We start from the raw sequence: 9,367 nt of genomic DNA on the forward strand, positions 1-9,367 counted from the left end.
CACTGCAACAGTATAGCCGCACACTTGTAGAAGAAAAGGTGTTCCAGATCATAACGTTCTGATGATTACAAAATTTTTCCTAATTTCTAGACTATGTTCACCCATGGCCGGTTTATACATGGCCTTAATCATCCTGACATTGTCCTCTAGCTCTACTATTTTTAATGTCTCCTCTGTTTTACCCCAGAAGTGTGGCAAACATATCACTTCACAGTTCTTGTTTTGCTAGACAAGCTAAGCTCTTGCAGTTGTTTGTCATTACTTTGCTCACTGTATTTCTTTCAGCTTGCATTCATCTTTCTTGAACACGGGCAATAGAACTATTTACAGAGGAGGTCTCATGATTACATTAATAGTTTATTTTGTCTCCTGGAAAAAGGATTTATGGGGATTGCAAGTTGTCTTCTTCACAGTCAGATCAGATTGATGGATCATAATCATCCTGTGAGCAACTGAAGCTCTCAGTTATTTCTGGCCCTCACTTTTTTCCACCCAGTGTGTTCTAGCAACAAATCTTCTTATTAGGAATTGAAAGACTTTGCAGTCATGATCATAGAACCATTCAAGTTGGAAAGGACCTTTCAGATCATTGAATCCAACATAATGTTGCATTTTATCCCATTTCTAGTACTTTAGACTGCAAAGTTGTCTACTTCTTCCTTTAAAAGAGCCTGCTCCTTCAATGTGATGGCAAATACTTTCAAGTAAGAATCGTCACCAGCTTTCATTAGCATATTTCTATTTCTGTGCCAAATTGTCTCATGACAGTATTCAAGAAGATGGGCTCTGACTGATCTTTTAGAAAATCCTTTGCTAGTCTTCCTCTAGCCACAAGTTATCCTTTCAACATTACCTGTTGTCTTCTCTTCATTATTCACCTATATTTGCAGTAAACCTCTTTGTTGAATAAAGAATTTCCCAGTGAAGCTTCTCAAATGATTTACCCACCTTTCATTTTTCCTGAAAGACAGAAAGATGTCTGGATATTCTGGCATGGTAAATGCATGTTGCACTTTATTTGATTTCTTTTTTTTTTCCACATCTCTAACTAATATTTCTTCAAAATGCTAGTTAGACACTCTTACTGATTTAACAAAAACACAAGAAGTGTTGGTATTTGGATCTGGACAAATGTGGATTATCTGGAAATTGGAATCTGTTTTTAACTGTCTAAGTTGTGAGACAGTACAAAACAGTGAAGCAACCTTTTTTTCCTGCGTTGATTTCCTCACATATGCTCTAATTAGGAGATTTTATTTTATGATCTATGTAAATGTCACCTTTAGAAAAATATTTATTTCAGAAAGGGCAGTATTCTCTTCAAGTGCAATAATTAAACACTACTAAAAAGATCTCAGAATATGATACCTTGTTTGTTTTCTGCTCTGATCCGGCGTGTCTCAGCGACACTTATTTTAGGTACTTATCATTAAGAATTTATGGGGTATTCTTTTCAAGAGCCCTGATGGCAGTGAATAAACAATATATTTGTCTAGATATTGGTGCTCACATTAGCACTCATAATGCATTCTATTGCTTTACCCGATGGGGCCATGAATCACAGGAAACAAAGTTCCATTTTTTGGATGGCTCCTTTACAAAATAGTTGTAAAATCCATCCCTAGCAGAGCTTTGCACATAACTAAACAATGATCGGCTAATTGATCTTTAGGGATCACTTTAGTTCCCACTGAAATTAATGGAAAAGTTCCCATCTATTTTGCTAAGAGGAGGGTCATGCCACTAGTAGGAAAGGAGATTAGGTCAGGAATATTCATGGGAATTAATAGCAACTAAAACTAATCTAAAAATGTCCTATAAGAAATGCTTGTGCAAAAAGACTGTGTAACTCACCTTGCTTTAGAGGCACTGTGTTTGATTGAAATCTGTGGTGACAGTCTTATCATTTGGGGATAAATTGTTTTAATTAAAGAAATATCTTATTATGAAGCTTCTAATTTCCCTGTTTAGCAATCACAAAGTGGATGTTTTTAGAATCAAGCAAACAAAAATTGCACATATAAAACATTATCCACTGGCTAAATGTCTGTGCAAGCAAGGATGATGGTACTTTCTTCACCATCACACCAAGATCCCAAATTGCCACAGTTCAAATTAAGGAGCCAAATCTCTATGGCAAGAGTCTGCAATACGTTTGACTTCTGGGTTTTGTCACAAAGAGAGATTAGTACCACTCATTCACCAGAAAGTTAAACAATCTAATCAGAAGTTTGTAGGGCTGTCCAGTTTGCATAAGCCTGCTGAAATGTAAAATAAACATTACGTATGTGGCAAGCAGCAGGAAGTAGAATATCCTTTAGAAGCCAGATGTCTGTTTACTGCCTGGCTTATAATGAGGCAGTTTGTTTTTAAGTTGTATGTCACTTGTATTCTTAGCTACTCAGTTAATATTGTATACATGTGATATAACCATTAACATAAAGGTGGTTTCTATGTCTTCGGTGTTTCTTTATTAAGACACATCTCTATTTATGGTCATTCTCTCCTTCTCAAGAGATAGTTGAGATGAACAACCATAATAGGCCAGCTACGATGAAATTTGGAAAGGTATAAAGATCAAGGACCAGTCATTCTGGCTAGGTGAAGAGATGATGAGCAGAGGCAAGTATGTGATAGTCAAAAGAAGGTGCAAAAATTTTATTTCAGATTAACAAAATGATGAAGACAAAAATACAGGATTTTTTACCTTATTTATATTCTTCATAAATGATAAGAATAATTTATCCCACATGAGAGATTTTCATCTGGATTTGGCACTCACACAAGACCTTGCATGCCAACGAAGTCCCACACCAGACATCCTTGTAGAACGTAAACCTTTGGGGGGGCTGTGGGTCGTTATCAAATGTATTTACCCACGATGTGTAACTGCTGACTCAGAGAGCTCGTTTTACAACTTTGCTGAGAACATATTGGGAGTGCCTGGGTGTGGGATTGCCCTTCTGTCAAGAAAACAACCAAAACAAAATGTATAGCAAGGAGTGTTTGGAGCAGGTATCCTGTGTGAATGAATATCCTGTATGGGCTGCAGGCCAGTTATGTCCTCTGCTCATTAATTAATGTGCTGTGGTTTAGTGTACACATGTATTTATTTTGTATCTCTACAAACAGAAAATGGAAGTCCAGCCTAGTTGGCCTAGTTTGATAGGTAGCTCACTAGTCTGGCCAATTAATTTTTTCTACAGTGATATGCATATCCAGCTGGTCAAAGGTGAGGCTGGAAGGCTTTGGAGCAATGCTGCTGTTCTGAGGCTGCTTGGACCTTCAGTTCACCAAACTGAAAGAAACAATATGGAGGGCTTTAATGGTCCTGATGGTGTCCACTGCAGACACCCGGCGCAGACCTTTCTGTGTATCCTAACAATGCTTGTGAAAGCTGCGGCACGAACATCCACAGACTGCAAGAGGACAAGGTGGCTGGGTTAATCTGGCTTCTGTGAAAACTCACTCATTTCGCTTACCACAAAGCCATATGCACTTCCTTGAGTTAGAAGGTATGCTGAAGTGGCTGCCCACAGGGAGCTGCATGCTATGTGGTTACACAGCTTCCTGGGGGAAAGCTGGCTGGACAAATGGCTCCCAGGCTTCCCAGGTTAGGCTCTGCCATGTTAGACACTTGGCTTTTTTAGCAGGCCAGCATGTCTATGGGCCAGTGGTGCTTGAAAGGGGGAATGGGCAAAGCGGTGCAACAACAGAAACAGAGGCACAGGGCTCAGGGTCCTTCTTTCCACCACCAAGAAGGAGGAATTGAAGGTATGAGAGCAAGAAAGACATCAGTGATAGGTTGCAGCCACCACTTTTCTATTTTGCTGTACGAAGAGGACAGTGCAGGACATGCCAAGTAGCCCCACCATCTTGTCCTGGGGCAGGAACAACAGGAACACGACTTTAGCCCATAACATCCCTGATGTGGCAGGGAGCCATGCAGAATGTCCCCCTCAAAATCAGCCAGAATTTGCCAGCTGGCATTTTGCATAAACCAGCCTTAATACTGGGTGGAAACCCAAGCTGAAATCTGTGGTGGTTCAGCTGTCCCAGGTTCAGGGCGGTGGTGTCCATCAGGAGGGTGGTACGTGTACAAAGCTGGGGAGTAGCTGTGTCAGCCGGCTGTGTTTTACCTCCTGGAACAAATCTGTCACAGCCCTCATTTTCACCTTTTAATTAAAGATCCTTTTAAGGTCTCGGATTTTTGACCAGGATTTTAATGAGTTTCAAAACTTTTAATAAACTGTTGGCATTATTGTGTCAATTGTATCATTTGGGTAAGAAACTTAACCCAATGTCTAAAACTGAATGCATTTGTTGAGTCTATTTTTAATCTTTAAACATGAAATCTAAATATATTTCTAGACAGTCAGAAAGGTGATTATCTCTGTTCTCTCCATCTAAGGCAATGTGCTTTCCTAATAATGTTATTTATAGCTAGAGGCTGTTAAAGTGTAGCACACACAGTCTGCCTACATATCATGTAAAACTGCTTGCTGGAGTAATTGCACATTTTTCTTAAGCAATGTGGTAGCAGAGAGATGGCTGAGTACTAAGCAGGTGCTTGCCTGGCTGCTTACCTGCATGTCTCAGAGGCTCAGTTGAGGTCTAGATGTGCTGGATCTGAAGGATCTTGTCATGTTGTGCTGTGCTCTCCCTTCTTACATTTTTGCCAAATGACTCTGATGCACAGTTTACAACTGTAAGTCTCCTGTGACAGGGTAAGCTGCAAAGTGACCCCACACCTTTCAGACTTTAAAGACATTGCAATAAGTCCAAAAGTGAGCCACACAAATGACCAGAGAGTGATGCAGAGCACCACCACCTGTCTTGTAACTGAGCGTTGGTCCTCAAATCAAATGTTCTGTGGGTCTGCTCAAGGTGTTCCTGGAAACCTTTTGGAAATGATTATTCACCTCCTTCCAGATAAAGAAATATTAAGTAGATGAGGATTTGAGCTTAAAAAAGAGCTAGGGTCTATGAAAGAATTTCTAATATTATATATGGTGAAGAGAAGAAAAAATTGGAACCATGATTCACTATCTGTAGCAATTTGGAAATGAAAGCATACCAAATGAAGTGATTTGGTTTAAAACACACACACAAAAAGAATTGTTTTAATGCAGCACATATATACATAGTGGAACTAATTGCCACAGGATATTCTAGAAGCTAAAAATTTACATGTGTTCAAAAAAGGATCAGACAAATTCTTGCAAGAACAACCCTTGCCAACTATTTCGGATGGAACCTCTGGCTCAGGAAGTCCTTAAATAACTTTTGCTAGCCATTATCAAGATTGGTAGATTGGGCTAGGTAGACTTTTAATCAACCAAAGTACATCAGTTCTTATACATTAATGTTGTTCTCCTTGCATGCCAAAGAAACACCTTTAACTGGACTATGTTTTTATAGCTAGCAAAGAAAATGCAGAAAAATGGCAGACTGATAAGCGAAAGATGCACAGTCTCAAAATAAAGAACTTATGACAAACTAGGAAATAAGTGTCATTTGAACTGATGAATTTTTTGTCATGATGAATTGTTGCTAAGTGGTCTAGATAGATAAAGGGCTATTGGGAAGTCAGCAGGAAAGTTAAAAGATGGCCCTTGACAAAGTGTTTCCCAGTAAACCAAGATTACAACTGATAATAATGCATAAGCAAATCTCTTACTTAGTAGTGTTAACTATTTTGTTCAAGGATGGGGAGAGAAAGATGAAAGAGAATTCTAAAAGCATCAGAACTAGCCAGGGAGTGAAAAAAAAACAACCAAGAAAGGACCCATTTCCAGCAGCCAAGGGAGAGATGGATAAGTAATTTGAGATGAATTTTGAAAAGCTAACAAGGTTAAAAGAAAGGCAAGAATAAAGCCCAAGAATACTCATATTTTCTTACATTTCTGCATGTTCTGTGTATTTGGTACCTTTGCTGAAAATTATTAATAATGATAGATTTGACAGTTCATTTTCAGATTGCTGTAGTCATGATTCAGGGCCCAAATGTCAACGGATAACAGGAAACATCGGAACATGTCTGGAATGACCCTAAACATAGAAAAAAAAACAAACAAAAAAAATAGCACAATGAAAGAATGATTTACGGGTTAAGGCATTGGATGCTTTGAGATGTGGCTCTACTCTCTTGGCTCTGAATGGACTTTCCTGAGAAGTCACAGTCAACTTTGTAGTGTATTTGGCCTTCAGTTCCCTGTGTGTGTGGTCTGTTTGCTCTTCCTGAAGCAGGACCAGTCTCTCCTTCCAGCAGTCAGCCTAAGCAGAGTGTCACCTTAGCAGTGACACAGTGGCATAGCTGTAAACCAGGTAGTACTAACAGAAAGCAAGACTGCACAGAGACCAATAACAAATCAGTTATTTTCATTACAGGAAAAACAGGAAACATCTGAAAGAGGCTATCAGACTTCCAAAAGGTGGTAATTTGTTTATAAAGACATTGCTAAAACTTTACAGTAATTTTCACCATATAGGGTAAAGAGAGGGAGTAGATACAGGAAAGACTTTTTCCTCTGTAGGAAGCAGAATTACTCAAAGAAATTGAGATGTTAGCAGCAGCAAGCTGAAAAAAGGAAAAAGTAGGACAAGTAATAAAACTCTTGTGCCAGAAGACTTCTTCTTGTTGTCCCCAGGTAAAGAAACAAGATCAAATACTTTAACTGTCCTTTAGAATGAGGGATGTTTCAGTACTCTCCAGAAGTTAATCTCAGTTTTACCACGTTGGTCACTTCTATGGAATAGCCAGGAAACTATTGACTTGGGTAACTCTCCTATTAGGGAAAGCAAAGTTGTTCATGCAGATCACAGTTAAAGCACAGGATAAATTAAGGTTTAATTATAGCTATTAAATATGAAGTCACACATGACTAATTGGAGGAATTGCCAGAAAGAGTTTTAAAGTGAAGCCAAGAACTTCATAATCCTGGACTTCTAAAAAGTTTTTTATGGAGCGTGAGTGAAAAAACTACACTGTGGATTTGCCTAGATAGCACAGATACATGAGCTTGCTATGCATGTGAGTTATCTGGGGACCTCGACAGCAGCACAGCTGTTAGCATAGTGTTGTGCCCCTCAATCAGGGCTAATTAGCCCAAAGGGAGCATTGCAGTAGCATAATCAATGCTGCTTCCAGTTTGGGAGGTAAGTTGTTTAGCACCCACCCTGGCTATCTCCGACACAGCAATGAAGGCAATAACTTGCTGAGGCTAGAAATGAAATACGTTCAAATAGTGTGAAGAAGTGTTTGAATAATCTCCATTAATGGACAGGTATCAACCTTCCTGCAGAAGATATCCCGAAGATTTCTAAAAGGTGAAGTCAGAGTTTAAAAAGTAGGATTATGGAGCATTTTTAGCTAGATATATGCTCTTGCTACAGCATAAGTATCTGCCTCATTTGTTTCTTTCAGGAGAAGATGTATGTTGAAGTCTATGCAAAGGAAATTAATCACTGCCATGGGGTAGACAGGGGTTTTTTTTTGGTGCTCTTAGAAGATACTTCTGAAGCCTTGCCAATTCAAGACTCAGCTTTAGGGATTTTCAGACTAGGATGAAGTAACAGGCCATTTTTCCAACTAAGTTATCACAAGCTACCCAGCATAATTTAGTGGAAAATTACCATCATTTTTGCTGTAAGTCAGTATCTCCTGCTCAGTTCTGGTCAGTGGGGCAGATGAATGAGAAAAGACTGATTTTCAAATCAGGGAAGACCTGACTGATTTTCAAATCAGGGAAGACCTGACTGATTTTCCTGTGCTGACCATTTGCTGGACTTGTACTTCGTTTAGTCAGTCAGATTATTCTCAGAGTCAGGCTTCAGATCACTACTGCGTGGCAATCAGGGAGTACAGCTGGATAAATGAGCATTTAGTTTCTTGCTGCCGGTCAAAATGTAGTTTGGGCCTTTTGTCCCTGCAGTCTCAGTTTGGAAGAACTGAAAGTTTTGAGAGCAAAACCCTACCTGGAGTAGGTGATGAAGCTTAGCTTTTAGTCACTAAAATTAAATCAAACTGCTCTGTTCATGACCAGTATGCGTGTGTGTGAGGGGGTGTGTGTGTATTTTACTTCAATGTGACTCATGTTTCATAGCTGTGACTATGTTTGCTAAATCGTTTGTCCAAATTTCCCAAATGGATATAAATCTTCTTAGGTTTAAAATGAAAGGGCTGCCACAAGTTATTAAAATAGAGGTGGTTAACTTATATCTGTGGCAACAGAGAAGTTGCAGTAGACTTCTGCTACACAAAAAAAAAACCCCAAACACCTATTAGAAAAGAGTAGGGAAAGCAGATCTGTATTCTCAGGGACAGTAAAAGGATGGGAGGCCCACGTTTCTAAATGAAGAGTAAAGGAAGATGTTAAAAGGCTGTTGGGAGTCGTGTGAGAGGGAAATAAGAGAGGGGAGTTATCCTGTTAACATGGAGTTTCTTCAAAGAAAGATTTTTAAAATATTTACTATAAATAAAGTGTTCTGCTGAGAACGAGAGCTAGTATGTGCACACAGTTCTCAGTAGACAATGAAAGAAATCTTGGAAGATAAAAAACATAGCTGGAGATAAAAGACACCCCAGATTAGGCTTGCTGACATAACACCATAAAAAATGCTGTAAACTTCCAGATTACAGTAACAAATAAGAAATAGCTGTGTGAGGGAGCTAATCTCCCAAACCATGTTTGGGATATTGGCAACGTTAAAGTTATGGTAATCCATTAACTCATGGTTTAAAGAGCTATTGTGACATATTTCCATGAGCCAATACCAAAACTAATTTATGTTTTTATACAGAACCAATAGCTACAAAACCAATACAAACCCACAGACCAGTGCCTTAGGAATACTTGTCACAAAGCTGCATGCCAGGACACAGTAGTTGGGGAAGTGGCAGGTGTTACCTTTTAGTATGTGTCATCATTTGGAGCTTGTCTGATGCTAGTTTCCTGGCACCTCATGTCTTGGAGTTGCTACAGCAAAATATTTGTCCTCAGATACCACTACGTTGATTATTTCTCATCACGTCATACAGCAGAGAAGAGAAGGGTAATCTCAGGTTTTACTTCTCTTTTTGTTTCCATGGACACAGTTTTCTAACTCTGTATGGAATCATGATCTGCTGCCTTCATTAAGTTTGTTCTTGGAACGAACTTCCCTATCAGCTTTTACAAGTCATTGAAATAATTTGGGGGAAAAAAAAAAAAAGGAAAGAAATGAAAAGGAAACAAACACAGGACTGAAAATAAACCACAACAAACACAGGACCGAAAATAAACCACATACTACAATTCCAAGTAAACAGGAAGTTGTAGGTTAAGGCTGAATAGAAAGTATCATTTAATAAATTGTCTTAGAGGGA

This window comes from Caloenas nicobarica, chromosome 1, assembly GCF_036013445.1.
Source record: "Caloenas nicobarica isolate bCalNic1 chromosome 1, bCalNic1.hap1, whole genome shotgun sequence".
Classification (NCBI taxonomy): domain Eukaryota; kingdom Metazoa; phylum Chordata; class Aves; order Columbiformes; family Columbidae; genus Caloenas; species Caloenas nicobarica.